The following is a 19797-nucleotide window of genomic DNA, read 5'->3' on the forward strand; positions in this document are numbered from 1 at the left end:
TTCTTGGTCAAACACAATGGCCAGTATGATATGCTCTGAGAGTTGTATGTAATCTCACTTAACATATACACTTGGTCCTTGTTATCTGTAGATTCACAACTCATGGATCTGCATAGCCATGAGGATGGTCCCAGGTACAATGTTTATTTTCCCTCATTGACAGGTTCTGACAGACTGTGTGGTGCCTCTGGGTTCTTCATGGACAATGGGGAGTTCCCATGATAGTGGTATCTATGCTTTTGTGTTATCCATGGGAGGTTCATCCTCCAATACTCCCACAAATACCACAAAGATTGGATTCTTAATGAGACAGATGTCTTGAAGTTTATGAACAACACTCACTGTCTATTTTAGTGTAATAATGCAGACTTATACATAGTCTGGACTTATTGATTTTACTGTGCATTACATACACATAGCTGACTGACTGAGTACACTACACTGACTCCATGGCATTGGGAGCCTGACTGAGGCAATGGTGCTACATTTGTATCAGAACATCAGGGATTGTGACTTCATGTAACTGTCTTAAAAGTGCACTTCCTGTTTGGTCTGGAATCTCACACAATTGTCAAAATTCATTATATAAGGGCAAGTCTTTTTTTAGTTCTTTCCTGACATGGAGCAACACTATCACAATCTATGTTTGAATCTAAGGATTGAGGTTTCTTTTCATGATTGGAAGTATGGGTTTGAAGTAAAATAAACGAGGAAGACCCAATCAGATCCACAGTGAACAATTTAACCTTTGGAAAAACTATGAAGGTACTTGTGTGGGAAACGGAAGGATTTACATTGATTGACTTGGGTACGATCTTCTGCAACTCGACTAAAGTATGAAATGAAGAAAGACTTACATTCTGCACATGACAATTCTGTACCTGATTTGTGAAGTAAATATTGCCAATACTTGGTGCCAAAATGGAAGACTGTTGCACTTACCATTTTGACTATTGACTTTTAAAGTAATTATTTCAGAGCATTGCTGACTAGCCCAACACTTATTGCCCATCTCTAACTGCCCTTGAGAAGGTAATCGTGACATGAGCCATTGCAAAGATGCAGGTAGGTCCACAATGCTATTAGAAAGGAAGTTCCAGAATTTTGACTTGACGACAATGAAAGAACAGTGGTTATAGTTTCAAGTCGGTGACATAACTTCACTGAGGATGTATCCTGTCACCAAGTCACCCTTTATTTACCCGTGCATAGTACATGACACTGACCCAGCTCTCTCAGAGCCAGCACCTAGAGTGAAAAGAGCCCCTGACACTGCTGCTTATATCTGTCAGCCCAGGGCTCTATGAGGTTCATCTGGTTGACCTCCCCCCTGACCTATCACCTTCATCCCCTCCCCCACTCACCTATTGTACTTTATGCTACTTTCTGCCCACACCCGCCCTCCTCTCATTTATCTCTCCACCCTTCAGGCTCTCTGCCTTTATTCCTGATGAAGAGCTTTTGCCCGAAACGTCAATTTTACTGCTCCTCGGATGCTGCCTGAACTGCTGTGCTTTTCCAGCACCACTCTAATCTAGACTCATTACAATCACGACAGTCAGGATGGTTTGTGGCTTTACTCTTGATGAAAGCTAGAGAATCAGGCTTAACTGTGATGCCTCCTATAGTTAAACAGCTTCCAGCATTCATTCATATCACTTGATGAATAATGGTCACTAGGATGTGATTCCAGAAATGGACCAAATTTTACAGAATTGCATCCTCACAGATGAACCATGGCCTTCAGTTGAAGAAAAGCAGGGAAATCCATTCCAAGTGGTTGGGTTATCTTTGTTTAAAAACATAATAGGACTGACCGCCAAATAGCAAAGTAACCACAAATGTAGTGGTGCAGAAAGCTTCGAGGCTAATCCAGCACACTAGAAGATTAGATTACTTACAGTGTGGAAACAGGCCCTTCGGCCCAACAAGTCCACACCGCACCCGCCGAAGCACAACCCACCCATACCCCTACATCTACCCCTTACCTAACACTACGGGCAATTTAGCATGGCCAATTCACCTGACCTGCACATCTTTGGACTGTGGGAGGAAACCGGAGCACCCGGAGGAAACCCACGCAGACACGGGGAGAACGTGCAAACTCCACACAGAGAGTCGCCTGAGGCGGGAATTGAACCCGGGTCTCTGGCGCTGTGAGGCAGCAGTGCTAACCACTGTGACACCGTGCCGCCCACGGCTTCCTCCTCAAGCCCACCGTTAATAGGAAACCAGATCAAGTTCTGAAATTATTTGAAATACCTCCCTTATATAGAATAGGAGGTCCAGTTCTAAAGGGAGGGTGGGAGTAGAGGGAGCTGGATGGATATGTGCACAGATCATTGACATTGGCACGGCAGGTGAACACAACGGTTTTTAGCCTTGGCCCAGAGGAGGCGGCACAGTCTCCAAGAAGCGAAAGTTCATGGTGGAACAATATCTTCAAGGCTGAGCCATGAGTTGCCCGAGGATAGCTACAGTGACATGGAAGCATGCATGACACTGACCAGGACTGAGGTCACTATCTTGGTCACCTGGACTCAGAAGGTGCTGGCAGAGAAAAGCCACCAAAGCCATGAACTGACTGCTGTTGTTCCAAGCCATTTGGCTTCCCAGAAGGAAATGTTGAACATTATGCTGGAAAGGTTGCCACCAGGAGACATTGTGCTATTGCTCGGGCAGAACTCCTTCCTTATGAGTTGCCAAGCAGTGCGTCGAGTTCAGAGTTCTTCTCTCTGTTGTGGAAATTGTGCCAGAAATCACTGAATCCTGAGCGCCAACTCCATGGACTTTATCAATGGTCAAAAGTCAGTTGACACCAGGATATGGTCCAACAGGTTTATTTGAAGCTTTTGGAATGTTGTCCCTTTGGCAGGTGAAGAGATCTGATGATCCACAGTGGTGACCCAATATGTTGATACAGCTGTATGCCATGTTATGCTAATTCAAGGTGTGTTGGGAATTAAAGTTAAGACCAAATTGTAAAACCCAATTGGACCCTACAAACCACTGCCTGATCATGTGATTATTGTTGAGCCCAAGGATGAGATGTTACCAATGACACCTATTTCAGAACAGAAGGGAGGCAAACCAATGAAACTTGTGATCCAGAGTTGAAAAGTGTGGTGCTGGAAAAGCGCAGCAGGTCAGGCAGCATCTGAGGAGCAGGAGAATCGACATTTCAGGCATAAGCCCTTCTTCAGGAATGAGGCTGGTGTGCCAAGCGGGCTGAGATAAAAGGTGGGTGGGGGGGGGTGGAATTTGGGGGAGGAGTGCTGGGAATACGATAGGTGGAAGGAGGTGAGGGTGAGGGTGATAGGCCAGAGAGGGGGTGGGGGGCGGAGAGGTCGGGAAGAAGATTGCAGGTCAAGAGGGCGGTGCTGAATCTGGGGGTTGGGACTGAGATAAGGTGGGGGGAGGGGAAATGAGGAAGCTGGAGAAATCTACATTCATCCCGTGTGGTTGGAAGGTTCCTAGGCAGAAGATGAGTCGCTCTTCCTCCAGGTGTCGTGTTGCAATGGTCTGGCGATGGAGGAGGTCAAGGACCTGCATGTCCTTGGCGGAGTGGGAGGGGGAGTTAAAGTGTTCAGCCATGGGGCGGTTGGGTTGGTTGATGTGGGTGTCCCAGAGGTGTTCTCCGAAACGTTCCGCAAGTAGGTGGCCTGTCTCCCCAGTGTAGAGGTGACCACATCGGGTGCAGCGGATACAGTGTGTGTGGAGGTGCAGGTGAATTTGCGACGGACATGGAAGGATTCATTGGGGCTTTGGAGGAAGGTGAGGGGGGAGGTGTGGGCGCAGGTTTTGCACTTCTTGTGGTTGCAGGGGAAGGTGCCGGGAGTGGAGGTTGGGTTGGTAGGGGGTGTGGACCTGACGAGGGGGTCGCAGAGGGAGTGGTCTTTTCGGAACACTGATAGGGGTGGGGAGGGAAATATATCCCTGGTGGTGGGGTCAGCTTGGAGGTGGCGGAAATGACGGAGGATAATACGATGTATTCGGAGGTTGGTGGGGTGGAAGGTGAGGACCAGTGGGGTTCTGTCTTAGTGGCGATTGGAGGGGCGGGGTTCAAGGGCAGAGGTCCGGGAAGTGGAGGAGATGCGGTGGAGAGCATCATCGACCGCGTCAGAGGGGAAATTGCGGTCTTTGAAGAAGGAGGCCATCTGGACTGTTTGGTAGTGGAATTAGTCCTCCTGGGAGCAGATGCGGCGGAGGTGAAGGAATTGTGAATATGGGATAACATTTTTACAGGGGGCAGGGTGGGAGGAGGTGTAATCTAGGTAGCTGTGGGAGTCGGTCAGTTCGTAGTAAATGTCTGTGTTGAGTCGGTCGCCCGAGATAGAAATGGAGAGGTCCAAACAGACCCTACCAACAGGGATATATTTCCCTCCCCACCCCTATCAAATTTCCGGAGAGACCACTCCCTCCGCGATCCCCTCGTCAGGTCCACACCCCCCACCAACCGAATCTCCACTCCCGGCACCTTCCCCTGCAACCGCACGAAGTGCAAAACTTGCGCCCACACCTCCCCCCTCACCTCCTTCCAAGGCCCCAATGGATCCTTCCATATCTGTCACAAATTGACCTGCACCTCCACACACATCATTTACTGTATCCGCTGCACCCGATGTGGTCTCCTCTACATTGGGGAGACAGGCCGCCTACTTGCAGAACGTTTCAGAGAACACCTCTGGGACAACCGCACCAACCACCCAACCCCCCCTCCGTGGCTGAACACTTTAACTCCTCCTCCCACTCCGCCAAGGACATGCAGGTCCTTGGCCTCCTCCATCGCCAGACCCTGACCACACGACGCTGGAGGAAGAGCGCCTTATCTTCCACCTAGGAACCCTCCAACCACACGGGATGAATGTAGATTTCTCCAACTTCCTCATTTCCCCTCCCCCCACCTTATCTCGGTCCCAACCCTCGGACTCAGCACCGCCCTCTTGACCTGCAATCTTCTTCCCGACCTCTCCGCCCCCCACCCCCTCTCCGGCCTATCATCCTCACCCTCACCTCCTTCCACCTGTCGTATTCCCAGCGCCCCTCCCCAAATTCCCCCGCCACCTTTTATCTCAGCCTGCTTGGCACACCAGCCTCATTCCTGAAGAAGGGCTTATGCCCGAAACGTCGATTCTCCTGCTCCTCGGATGCTGCCTGGTCTGCTGCGCTTTTCCAGCACCACACATTTCAACTCTGGTCTCCAGCATCTGCAGTCTTCACTTTCTCAAACTTGTGATCCAGCACAGTGGGCCAGTTCCAATTGTATAGTTGGTGTACCAACATTGAAAAACAATTCCTAACTTCCTGTGTTTATTCAAATAAAATAAAATAAAAATAAAGGGCAGAGTGTTCTTGGCTTCATTACTAAGGGTATAGAATAAAAGAGCAAGAAGGTGTCATTGAACTTGTATAAAACGTTTGGTAGACTTCAGCTGGAGTATTGTGTTGAGTTGTAAGGTGCCACATTATGGGGGAGATATGAATGAATTGGCAAGAGCACAGAAGCAACTTAGAAGAATGAGAAACTTTAGTGATGAGGATAGATTGAAGAAGTTGGGACTGTTCTCCTTGGACAGAAGAAAGCTAGGAGGAGATTTGGTAGGGTTTTCAAAGTTACAATCAGGCTGGACAGAGTAGATGGGAAGGAGCTGTTTCTGCTCTTGAAAGGAATGAAATGAGAGGGTGAGATTTAAAGTGAAACTTGAAAGGGTTCAGAAAAGATTTACAAGGATGTTGCCAGGGTTGGAGGATTTGAGCTACAGGGAGAGGCTAAACAGGCTGGAGCTGTTTTCCCTGGAGCGTCGGAGGCTGAGGGGTTACATTATAAATGTTTATAAAATCATGAGGGGCATGGATAGGATAAATAGACAAAGTCTTTTCCCTGGGGTGAGGAAGTTCATATGGTGGAGGGCATAGATTTAGGGTGAGAGGGGAAAGATTTAAAAGGGACCTAAGGGGCAACTTTTTCACGCAGAGGGTGGTGCGTGTATGGAATGAGCTGCCAGAGGAAGTTGTTGAGGCTGTTACAAATACAACATTTAAAAGGCATCTGGATAGATGTATGAACAGGAATGGTTTAGAGGGAAATGGGCCAAGTGCTGGCAAATGGTTAGGATTAGTTTAGGACACCTGGTCAGCATGTACGGGTTGGACCAAAACGTCTGTTTCCGTGCTGTACATCTCTATAACACTATTTAGCTCCTCAGCCAAGAGCCAATTATTTTTCACCTCCTTCAGGAAGAAAAGATTGTTTTCTCCGATTGATCTGCCATTTCCTTCAGTTCATTGGTGTTTGAGGTACCATCTCACAATAAACCTTTGGGCTGAATGAGCACTTTGAGTGAGAATAGCATCAGGGTAACTGGTTGAAGGAATGATCACCATGGAGTTGCAGGGCGGTTGGCACATCTTTCATTCTCATGAGGGAAACAAAGGATGCTTACTTCAGGAGCAGCTCAGCCTAATGTGCCTTTCAAATCACCGGAATATCTAAAGATTGTAAATAATCTCAGCAACCAATCCAAGCCAATAGCTGACAGCTCTCCACTGAGAACAGGTTGGCTGCTGCATCGATCAGGATCACACCTTTGAGAAGCAGGTTTGGGGTGGGGGTTCCCAATGATATAATAAGCTCTTTCCAGGTGCAAGTTCACTCTTTCTCTGAATGTCAGTCAGAACACAGTTGATAGTCCCTTTGCCTCGAAGTCAAAGGGTCTCAGCCTGATGCTCCAAAGCACTACTTTGGGAGTGCTGTTCTGCTAGATGATTTAGAATAGAATACAATATCAATTTATTGCCATATGTACTTTTACAAGAAATAAAAGTGAAAAGTTTTTATAAGTCGCCACACCATGCATTAATGACATCAGTCAGAGACAAGAAGGAAATAACAAGTAAATGTTAAGGCAAAGTTCACCCCAGATCAATGCCGGTTCGGGGAAAGCTGATTAAAACAACGAATGAAGAATACCTGGATGCCACTGATGTCTATGCCGGGATAAAACCTCCATGCCAGGACAAGACTGGCAAACCTCGAGATAGCCATGCCAAGCCGAAATCGCCCCTCTGGAATACGGCGGCCATATTAGGTCATCGCTAGGCTGAGACACCGTGCAGGGCTGCAAGTCTATTCATCATTGGGCCCAGGCCAGGAGAAAGTGCTTTCTGCTGAAGTGTTAAAAGGGTTAAGATGATAAAAGGAAACATTTTTTAAAAAGCAGAGGAAGAGGAAAGAAATTAAAAAGGTGAGCACATTTTTAGATGAGATGTTGACCTGAGTCTTCCTCTGCCCTCTCAAATCATCCCATTTTACAGAAGAGCAGGAGAGTATTCCCAGTTTCCCAGTCAATGCTTCACCTCTGACCAATATCACACACACAACGGTGATCTTGCTGATATTCATCTGATCAGGAGTACTCCAATGGCCACAAAGCGTTTCAAAGTGGATAAAGTGTGGAGCTGGAAAAAGCACAGCCGGTTAAGCAGCATCAGGGGTGCGGGGGAGTCGACGTTTCAGATTGGAACCTTTCGTCTGTCCTGATAAAAGGTTCCGACCTGAAACGTTGACTCCCCTCGCTCCTCTGATGCTGCAGGGTCTGCTGTTTCTTCCAGCTCCAGTCTTTATCCGCTCTGACTCTCCAACATCTGCAGATCCCACTACCTACAAAGTGTTTCAAGACATCCAGCGGTCATGAAAGGCATTATACAAATGCGAGTCTCTCTCTTCCTTTCGGGATGTTTTTTTCAGAATCTGACACTGAGTCAACTGGAGTATTGGCATGAAGCAGAACACTGAAGGCAGATAGTTTTCCAGAAGCTCTGAAGTATCAATGGTTTAAAACCATGGATTATAAAGATCTAACTACAAATCCATAAGAGGAAGCTTAATCTTGGATCAACTACTCAGCACAGAATAAATTATTCTTTGTTTCTTGGCGCAGTCCCAGAAGACTGTGGTCGGTGAGGAGGGAGTTTGACCAATGTTTTTGCAGTTTATTCACTGGTGGATGCCGTCAGAATGATTCCTGTTGCAATGGAGTCTTTTTTACATGAACACAAAGGACCCTGTTCATATGTTGGGGTTTGAGTCCAACTGTTCATTAAATTCGGCCCCTAAGATCACACTCAGAAACCAAACACAGCCCAGGAAGTAGTAATTACCCATGGCGACAATATTATCTTCGAAGTATTTCCTTTAGTCTAATTGTTAACCACATGAGGAACGCTTTCACTTTCTTTAGTAAGATTTGCATCTGTGGGGAAACAAAGTTTAGAAATCAATGGCATTATTTCAAAACCATAACAATTTAAATTCAGAAATATTTTTGTATAGTTCTGTTCTTCCTTTCATTTTCTTCCCTTTGTGTTCCATTCACTGCTGTAGACTCCTCAGAACCCTTAATCTTGTGGTCTCATGTCCTGCTCCTTTTGCAAATAGAGAAGTATTATTTCTGGATTAAATTTGTCAATAAAATAAGTCATCTTTATGTAATTTGTGCACACACTGATATAATTGTTTTAAGGATTGTATCTTACTAACTAAGAGCAGTTGTGTAGACACAGAGTGAACTAAAGGGGTGTTCTTGTACTGCTGCTAATACACGAGCTGAAGGACTGTAGGGTTAGTCTTTAGCAAAACGACTATAAATAGAAACAAAACAGAAATTGCTGATAAAGCTCAACAGGTCTGGCAGCATCTGTAGAGAGAAATCAGACTTAACATTTCAGGTCGAATGACTTTTCCTCAGAATATAAATTGAATCCTAAAGTAATTCCAGAGTGGTTCTCCTGGTGACTGCTTATGACTTCATCATGAGATCTGCAAATCCCCCAAAGGAATGAGTCAATACAAAACTCGTGCAGGAGTGCACGGCTTACACTTTCCAATAATGGGACACTGAATCAGGAACACAGGAGCCCAGGAGCCCTGACACATAGTTTGCTGCGATTGGGATCTTGCAAAGCAGGTGCTACCTTTGCAATACATATATTGACTGACCTCAACAAGTAATGAATAATTTCTAAACCAATTAGCCCTAGCCCTGTACTCATCCCTGGAACATCTGGACAACAAGGACATCAATGCCAGACTCCTGCTTATTGACTACAACTTCATCTTCAACACCATTATTCCCTCCAGATTGATCTGCAGGGAGGCATGGTGGCTCAGTGGTTAGCACTGCTGCCTCACAGCGCCAGGGATCTGGGTTTGATTCCAGCCTCAGGTGACTGTCTGTGTGGAGTTTGCACATTCTCCCTGTGTCTGCTTGGGTTTCCTTCGTGTACTCCGGTTTCCTCCCACAGTCCAAAGATGTGCAGGTTGGGAGAATTGGCCATGCTAAAAATTGCCCGTCATGTTCAGGGATGTGTAGATGAGGTGCATTAGTCAGGAGAAATGCAGAGTAATAGCGTGGAGAAATGGGTCTGTGTGGGATACTCTTCGGAGTGTTGGTGTGGACTTGATGGGCCAAATGGCCTGTTTCCACACTGTAGGGCTCCTATGATCTCAAAACTCAGTGATCTTGGTCTTGGCTCCACACTCTGCAACTAGATCCTCAGCTTTCTGACCCACAGACCACAATTATTGAAGATAGGTAGCTACACCTCCTCCACAATAACACTTAACACTGGAGCCCCCCAAGGATGCGTCCTCAGCCACCTACTGTACTCCCTGTACACCCAGGACTGTGTTGCCAAATCCCAAATGAACACCATTTACAAGTTTGCTAACATCACCACCATTGTAGGATGAATATCTAAAAATGACGAGTCAAAATACAGAAGGGAGACATGGTGCAATGAGAACGTCTGCAAAACTAAAGAACTGATCATTGATTTTAGAAAGAAAGGAGGAGAACATGCATCTATCTACATCAACGGAACTGAGGTTGAGAGAGTGGACAGCGTCAAGTTCCTCAGAATGACAATAACCAACAAACTGTCCTGAACTTCCCATGTAGATGCAATGGTCCACTAGGCACAACAACATCTCTTCTTTGCCAGGCAGCTTAGGAATTCTGGCATATCCATAAGGACCCTCTTCAACATCTACAGATGTACCATTGAGGGTATACAGTCCAGCTGCACAACAGCCTAGTATGGCAACTGATCTGTTCTATAAGAAACTACAGAAGGTGGTGTGCATAGCCCTGACCATCGTAGAAGCCAACCTTCCATCCGTGGTCTCCATTTACACAGCTCGGAAAGGCTGTCAATATCATCAAAGACCCAGCACACTCCAGTAAGGATCTCCTACAACCTCTTCTGTCAGGCAGAAGATACAGGAGCTTGAACACAGACATATCAACATGTTCAGGAACAGCTTTTTCCCAGTTGTTATTAGACTGATGAATGGAATCTCTAGCCTCAAGTAATGCTGATCTTGCTAACGCTGATCTCGCCTAGTGCACATCCTGTGCACTATAACCTGTATCTTTTTGATCTGTACACCCTTGCTTACTATGATCTGCTCATACAGTTTGTATATAAAGCTTTTCACTAAACTTCAGTACGTGTGACAATCAGTCAATCAAGGCACCAGTATCTTGACAGCATGCCTTATAAATCCAAATTCTTCCTTTCTACACCATACTTGGGCAATGCCTGAGTTCTCAACTTCGATTTCAGACCTTGAGTCTTTTTGTGCTTTTACTGAACCCTGACCAAAAGCAGTGAAAAAAAAGCAATGTATGGCGCAGCATTTGAAGTATTGGTTTTGTACAAATACAGTATTCTCAAGCATTAAGGAATGCTGCATGTTCTACCAATGTCATTACCCTGGCAAGCACCACTCGAGGATTTGACACACCAGTAAAAAGTCAGTTTTAAGGTTAAACAGACTCTTAACAATTGCATTTTAATTCCATTAATGGCGTGATGCTTTGCAAAAGAAAATGCTTCCAGTGCGCCAACATTTCAAGCAAACATTGCTTCATAAAAGAATTTTAAACTCTGGCATTTAAGCTGGCTTGAACAAAGAGTGTTGAACAATCACTTTCTTGTGGGCTGTGAGATCTATCCTGCCCTCACCCATCATGCACTCATTAGCTGAGACCTGTGTGCAACCAAACAAAAGTGGAAAGTCTCATTGGTTTTGTTTCTATTTTGGTCAAACTTCAAACACAAAAGTCAATTCTCTGTCCACCTAGTCGAGTCCATTGTGGTGGTAGGGAGTGAGTAAGGAATAGAGAAGTCATGACCAAGATATTGGTTGTGATCTGTTTGGCTCATTTTTACTATCATCCAGCTTTCAGCAGTTTGAGCCATGGATTTGCAGGTTTGGCTCCCATTTCTCAAGTCTTGAACACCAAGTCGTTAATGACTAAGTACAAATGACTTGCTGTCCTCACAGGGTCAAGTTAATTCATGGCCACTAATTCCAAGAAGAGCAAAGGGGAATTCTCTCCCACCATCCTTGTCAATACTTATCCTTCAATTAACATTTTGTTTTCCCTTTATTCTTTCACGGGATGAGGGTGTCGCCGGTTAGGTAACATTTATTACCCATCCCTAATTGCCCAGAGGGCAGTTGTGAGTCTGGAGTCACACATAGGCCTGACCAGATCAAGTTGATAGTTTCCTTCCCTAAAGGACATTGATGAACCAGATGGGTTTTTCTGACCAGCGACAATGGATTCATAGTCATTATTAAACTCTTCATTCCAGATTTTTTTTATTGAATTCAAATTCCACCATCTATCATGGAGGTATTCAAACCCAGGTCCCACAACATTATCTGGATCTCTGGATTGGCAGTCCAGCAGTAATACCACAAAGCCAATGCCTCATCCAATTAAAAAAAAGAATAGTTGTAGCCAAAGTTCCACAGGACCACTCACTCATTAGTGATAGAGGCAACTGGTGGTGGGATTAACAAGAGGGTCACCACATGTCATGCACAAGGTGAGGTTGAGAGTTTACAGCTCTCATGGTGACCTCAGTTACAACAGGAAGGGAACTCACACTGCTGGTGTTATTCTGCATTGCAAACCAGTTGTCCAACTGACCGACAATAACAACAGAACCAAGCCATTATCATGAATCATTTTGTGCAATCTTGCATGACTTTACTGTTGAGTTTCCTTTATTGCAACAGTGACCACACTTCAAAACATTCAGGCTGCTGAGAACATTGAAAAGTCCTGCAGTGAGAAAGGTGCTATAAAAAAGGCCTTGAAGGTGAGTGTCTGGCGTAGAATACAGTCGGTTTTGATATAACGTGTTAGTTCTGTTCTCATGCAATCTCGTGGTATAAGAAAATCACAGAATAGCCAAGACATTTAAATTAATGGGGCCGGAATGGAGCTATAGCCAATACTGGCAACGCAAATTTGGGTTCGACAAATAACGGCCTTAATTCTTCAACTGCGTCAAAGCCAATTCACATTGAAGAAACGTGTTAAAGTAGAACCTCTTGTCGTTCAAAAGTAGAACTATCGAGCTAAACTAATTGCCCTGCCCTCTCAATCCTATATGAGTAGGAGTGGAAAGGAAATGACCAATTTAACTGAGGTAATGAAACATAAAGGTGTTAATTACCTAAACAGGAATTACTAGAAATAAAATTCACTTTATGTATTCAGCATTTGAGTAAGGACAAAAACTCATGAGAGAACAACATTCAGAAAAGTGTAGATCTTTTAGTAACCTTGAAGACTTATTGTTGAAAAATGGCCAAACACCTATGAGTTAGGTGAATTGAATTACAAGTATTCATAGTACTGTATATGTACAGTGATAAGAACCTTGTAGCAGAGTGATAGTATCCCTACCTCGAGGCGAGAAGGCCCATGTTTAAGTCCCCCTGACCCAGGATGTCATATAACATATCCGAACAGGTCAAATAAAACAAAATCAATGAGATGTTACTAAAATCGACGTTACTGGAGTTAATGTTTTAGGTCCAGTGACCCTTCTTTAGAAGTTTTGGAGTTCAAATTTCTGTTTTTGTTTCTAATCACAGAATCATAGAATGAATACAGTGTGGAAGCAGGTCATTTGGCCCATCAAGTCCACATTGACCCTCCAGAGATGATTCTACCCAGGCCCACACCCTACATTTATTTGTGCTACCCTGCATTCCCATGACCAATCCACCTAACCTGCATATCTTTGGACTGTAGGAGAAAACCGAAGCACCTGGAGGAAACCCACACAGATACAGAAAAGAATATGCAAACTTCACACAGACAGTTGACCAAGGATAGAATCGAACCTGGGTCCCTGATGCTGTTAATGATTTCCAGCGTCTGCAATTCTTTCCATTTTTTGATAAGATGTTGCATTTGCGGATATACAATGTCCAATAGAAGCCTGTGTCCCTTTCCAAATGGCAACACACATATACACACAAACAGGCCGAAATATCAACTATCTTCAGACACAGAAACGTGGGGTTCAAGCTTACTGGAAATTGGCTAAGTATAATATTTGGTGAGTTTCATGGGGGGTTGTCTCTGTGAAGCCCAGTCATGCAATTGTCCCAAACTGGCCTCATTAAGCACCATATCCCATGCTCCTATGGAGTCCCACTTATCCTATTCTCTCACCCATTGTAGGCAGAGGTACTTGAGGCCACCAGCTCTCCTGATGCTAGAGCCATATGCTGCTGATTTGATAACTCCTACGGGAAGCCATGTCACTATTGGAGCCAGTCCCTATCTCGTGAAATTGACTTCAATGATTTGAAATTTCCTTTAGTTGAGGTTTTAAGTTGACAATATGTTTGACTGTGTAGGTTTACCCAGAGGAAAGTTCTGCCAGCCTGAAATTGTTTCAGTTCTGTCGTTACTTAGGGAAGTAGAGGGATGGGCAATAAAATCATTTTGGTATTGTCTATATCCTCAAAGAATTAAAATGCGTAGGAAGGACAGGTTGTTGTTGTGGTCAATGAAAAGAATGTTACTCAGGAGGATAAGGGGAAAGTCCTGGAGAATTTCAAAGGGTTGGAGATGCTGTGTGCAATAGATTTTGTGGTGATGTGTGTAGAATTTCCCTGCTAAAACAGCTGAGTTACAGCTATACTGGGTCTTCTTCCCTGCCCTAAAACCCACAGCACAGAACTTCCTTAAGTGTTTTAGAATTTACCTAGTTTTAACTGCATTTTGCAGGAGCTTTGTCACAAAGGATGATTTGGTCACAGCAAGATTTTTATGGGTGCTAAGATGTTTTGTGTTGGAGGTGGCTTCATTTGCAATCCTGTCTGCAATTTAGGTTGGCTCTGTACCCAATGCATATTGAGTTTTGAAAAACCAATAAATCGTTTCTTTTGAAACAAACAAATCATGCATCCTGTTGATTTCCTTATGGCAAACAGGGCTACAGAATAAAATACAGGACTATTGTATAAAAACTGAAAGAACTGCGGATGTTGTAAAATAAGAAACAAAAATAGAAGTTGCTGGAAAAGCTCAGCAGGTCTGGCACCATTAGTGGAGAGAAATCAGAGTTAATGTTTCAGTGGAGAGATCCTTCCTCACTTAAAATATCTGTACCGAGATACCCTGTATCTAAGATGGTGCTGAGAGGTGACATTACAACTTTTCACCACACTCATTCGAGTGCATGTGGCAATACAATAAAGGGCTTATGCCCAGAACATTGATTCTCCTGCTCCTCGGATGCCATCTGACCCGCTGTGCTTTTCCAGCACCACACTCTCTCGACACCTGATAATAAAGACTATTCTATTCCATTGCACAACACACATATTTTGCCAAGAGAATCATTCCCATTCTAACTCAGACTTTCTGTAAATTGACCTGAGTGGCAGTTCTGTTCCAACAGAAATGTTCCAAGGAGTTCTTTTCTAAGGACACAACTGAGATCCAGATATTCCTGCATGCCCCTAGTTTCCCAAAACCACTGAGATTCACTGAGACCACGACCTTGTGTGATTTCAGTGATAACTCTGTACCATTTATGCAATGATGATGAAATCTATCGCTGTTTTGAACAGACTGTCCACTGGACTCTGAAGAAATTGTAATAATTTGTAAATTGAAATAACCCAAGTGACAGGGCAAACAAACAACTGGTCAAAAACATAAGTACTGCAGAGATTAGGAAAAACCTGAAAGAAAAACTAAATGACTCAGCAAGCGAGGCTTCATTCTCAAAGAAGGAAATTAAAGTCAAAGTTTTGGTTGGCGAATTTTCACCAGAAAGAGCCAGGATCAAGTTGGAAAATCTAGTTTGGGATAATTTTAGGAATCTACACCCTCTGCAAGCTGTTATTATTTGTTAATCATTAACCCACTTCACAAGATTGTAAAGGCACAGAATGAGGCCATTCAGCCCATTGTGACTGCAATAGCTATCTAATGATGACTGAGTGAGATTGTCAGTCATTTCTCCACACATTTTTTCCCTTGCAAATTGCTTCTAGTCAAATAATCATTGAATGGATTGTCTCAATTAAACCTGTCTCTGCCACACTTCCAGGTAGTGCATTCCAGACTCAAACAAATTGCTGTACAAAAACTGTTCTTTTCACTCATCACATTTGTTAATTTTGCAAACCATTTTAAATCTATGCCTTCTCATTCTTGATCTAGCAGGAACTATTTCTCCCTATCGACAGCATCCAGACCTCTTATGATTTTGAACATTTCTATCAGATCACTTGTTATGATGGTTAGCACTGCTGCCTCACAGCGCCAGGGACCTGGGTTCAATTCTAGCCTCGAGTGACTGTCCGTGCGGAGCATGCCCATTTTCCTAGTAACTGTGTGGGTTGCTGCTGGGTACTCCAGTTTTCTACTACAGTCCAATGGTGTGCAGTTTAGATGGATAAGTTATGATAAATTGTCCATAGTGTCCAGGGATGTGTAGATTAGGCGCATTAACCATGGGAAATGTATGGTATGGGGTAGGGGAATGGGTCTGGGTGGGGTGCCCTTCAAAGGGTCGCTGTGGACCTATTGGGACAAATGGCCTGTTTTCATACTGTGGGGATTCTACTCTATTCTATGAGTTAGCCTTCTATCCAAGGAGAATAAGCCCAGTCTCTCTGATCTATCTTTATAACTGAAGCTTCTCATCCAAAAAAAACTCCTGTAAATCTCTTCTGCACTCTCTCCAATGCATTCATGTCATTCCAATTGTGCATAATACATCAAATATCTTGTCTAGGTTATAGAAAGGACGTTGTGAAACTTGAGAGGCTTCAGAAGAGATTTACAAGGATGTTGCCAGGGTTGAAGTGTTTGAGCTACAGGGAGAGTCTGAACAGGCTGGGGTTATTTTCCCTGGAGCATCGGAGGCTGAGGGGGTGACCTTGTAGAAGTTTATAAAATCATGAGGGGGCATGGGTAAGGTGAAAAGTGAAGGTATTTTCCCCAGGTAAGCCATTACACTGGAAGCTCACAGAAGGGACCCACTGAGATCTTAACTCTGACCTGTTTTCTCTTTCGAAACCAGGAGTGCAGCAGGCCAAGGAGAAAAATACTTTAACCACTTCTCAGACTGGACTGGATTGAAATGACCATGAACAACTCAGGATTGGGAAATGACACACCCATTCTTGAGAACTGGACAAAGGCAAAGAACTCAAATAGCTCACTCCTGAAAGTGAAACTGCTTTTTACGCAATCCATTTTTATTTACAATTACCACTCCAGAAAATTAGTCCCTGTGAATCTCAGAGATGTGGATAATGCAACATTTATTATACACCCTGACTGCTCTGAGATAATTAAGATATAACCACATGTTGTAATGTTGGAGTTAAATGTTGGCTAGATGGGGTGGGAGTGCCAATATTCCTAAATTACTGTACTTGGTTTTCAACGAATTGGGAGTTTTCATAATATGTTTTCAGAACTGAACACAGGCTTAAGGATTGGGTTTTACAACTTACTGTGGGTTGTGAGTTAAGGTTAGGTTCTCTCTAAGGTTAACATCCCCTAAATCTTCAGTACCCTTTAATGGATATTCTGTTATGGAAAGAATGCTCTTTAAAATAAATATATATAATTTTAGTTTATAGTCCATTTGAAATCCTGAAATGTCATTGAAATGATTCATATCTTTTACAATCTGTCTGTAGCACTCCAATCGTTCACTAGAGTTTTTCTCATGCTGTTATTTTCAAGGATATAGTTCCCATTAATTTTAAATCAAATTTTAATGGGAATCCATAGTTCATCTTTTTTATAATGTGCTGTAGTTTTAAATATCTCACCTCATCGTGTGCCGACATTGACTATAGTGAGGGTAACTTATGGCCTCAATATAGAATTCACCAGCTTCCAAATCTCTCCATCCCAGGTCCAGCCCTCCCTCTCCACTCTGCCCCTTTTACCTGACCTTTGATTAGATTAGATTCCCTACAGTGTGGAAACAGGTCCTTCGTCCCAACACATCCACACTGACCCTCCGAAGAGTAACCCACCCAGACCCATTTCCCTCTGACTAATGAACCTAACACTGTGGGCAATTTAGCACAGCCAATTCACCTGACCTGCACATCTTTGGACTGTGGTAGGAAAACGGAGCACCCGGAGGAAACCCACGCAGACACGGGGAGATTGTGCAAACTCCACACAGACAGTTGCCTGAGGCTGGAATTGAACTTAGGACCCTGCTGCTGTGAGGCAGCAGTATTAACCACTGAGCCACCATGCTGCCCCCTAACTGTCCATCTTCATTCCCACCAACCGCTCCACCCTTCCCACTGACCAATCACAATCACATTCTACCTGCACCCACCTATCATCATCCCAACTACCTTTCCCCCAGCTCCCAACCCCTCCCTCTATTTATTTCTCAGCCCCCTTCTTCCTCCCCAGACCTAATGAAGGATCTTGACAAAAATGTTGACTCTCCCCTCTCCTCTGATGCTGCTTGACCTGCTATGTCTTTGCCAGCACATCTTATTGACCCTTACTATGTCCAAGTTACATCTCCACTGAACCCTAGCGTTTGCCAAAAGTGACTAATCCCCCTGCGTGAACACAGAGTTCTGAAGAAGAGTCTTACAAATCTTGAAACATTAACTCCGTTTTTCTCTACACACAGATGTTTCCTGAGCTGCTGAGTTTCTCCAGCACACTCTCTGTTTGACATTTAATGCCCTTTAAAGTGACCTAGCTACCCACTCAGTTCAGGGCATTTAGAGATGAAGAATGAATATGGGTTTTGCCAGTGATGTGGACGTCCTGTGCCAGAATAAAGAAAACAAAACAGTTATAACAACTGTCCAAAACAATGGATGTGACCGAAACTCATCATTTCTTATGCAGCCAACGGCCAGCACTTTGACCTTTATTACAGAACTCTGTACTGCTATTTCTTCAGACATATTCCAAAGCAAAGGTTTTTTTTAAATCTCCCACGTCCCTTTACCTTTCCACTTCAGAAATTCATTAAAGACTTTTGTTTCCTTCATCAAAATGGAAAGGGTCTTTATTAAAATGGTTTGCCTTGCATAATTTAGTGAAATATACCTCATTACTTTATGTTGTTTCAGTATCTGTATTCGAGGATCGATGTAATTACATCATTGGCAGTCCAGCAAAGATTGGTTGCTGGGATGAGGGGCGGTCCCATATTGAGAGGTTGATCTTTCTTCTGTGGAGGTTAGAAGAATGAGAGATAATCTCATTCATTGAAACATACAAACAAATTCATTGAATCATTGGATCAGGGGATTTAGGGCAAAGGAAGGAGAGTGGGATTGAGAAACATATCAGCCATGATCAAATGACAGAGCAGACTTAATGGGATGAATGGCCAGCTTTGCTCGGATATCTTATAGTCTTATTCTGAAGGGCATGACAATGCAAATTCTCAGAGGCTGAGGAACCTTGAACATTGCAGTACATTTCACAATAAGGGATCATTCTTTTCAAACTGGCATGAGAAGAATTTTCTTCATTCAAATAGTTATAAGCCTTTGGAATTATCTTCATCAGAGGTTTATAGATGTTTCACAGTTGAGTATATTTAAGACTGAGATTGACAGATAGTTAGTGTCTCAGGGAATCAAGAGATTTCAAGGGGCATGAGGGGTAGGCAGGAGGGTGGAAGATCCACCATGATCACATTGAATGGCAGCTCAGACTCAAGGGGACACACTTATCTTTTACTCGCTCATGGGATGTGGGGTTTATTGGCCAGACAGTATGAATTGACCAGACATTCACTCACTTAACCACACACTCACTCACCCATACAAACCTCACCACGCACACACGCTCACCCACACTAAAAAAACCTTTACTCAGAGAGTGGTTAGACTGTGGAACTCACCACCAAAGGGAATAGTTATTCATGTATTTTGGGTGAAGCCAGATAAGCAGATAAAGGAGAAGGACTGGGAGGATATATTGACAAAGTGAAATGAAGAAGGTGAGGATGAGGCTTCTGTGGAACATTGAAAAGTGCTCCAGGTCAATTAGCCACAATACCTCCAGTCAAGATATTTTTGATAGTGTTGCATGTTTCCTCTAATTGGTTCCATTTTGTGATGACAAAGGTGTCATCCACATAGCGGACCCAAAGTTTGCCCTCCTGTCTATCCAACCCAATCTTTGTCATCACAAAACCGAATCAATTAGAGGAAACCTACAACACCATCAACAATATCCTGACAGGCATAAAATTCACAAAAGAGAAGGAGAACGACAACAGACTCCTACTCCTTGACATGACAGTTGAACCTACAGTTAACGGAGAGCTTCAAACCAGCGTCTACAGAGGAACAACAAACACAGACCAAATACTTAACCTCAGAAGCAATCACCCCAACATCCACAAATGGAGCAGCATCAAGACATTATTCCAATGAGCTACATC

General features: G+C 43.9%; 1 pseudogene; it reads left to right on the forward strand.

Annotated features, from left to right (window-relative positions):
* Window positions 1-1043: 1043 nt before the first annotated feature.
* LOC140494431 (small ribosomal subunit protein uS3-like) lies at window positions 1044-3117 on the forward strand (annotated as a pseudogene).
* Window positions 3118-19797: the final 16680 nt, after the last annotated feature.

The sequence above is a fragment of the Chiloscyllium punctatum genome, chromosome 24 (genome assembly GCF_047496795.1).
Source record: "Chiloscyllium punctatum isolate Juve2018m chromosome 24, sChiPun1.3, whole genome shotgun sequence".
NCBI classification, from domain to species: Eukaryota; Metazoa; Chordata; class Chondrichthyes; order Orectolobiformes; family Hemiscylliidae; genus Chiloscyllium; species Chiloscyllium punctatum.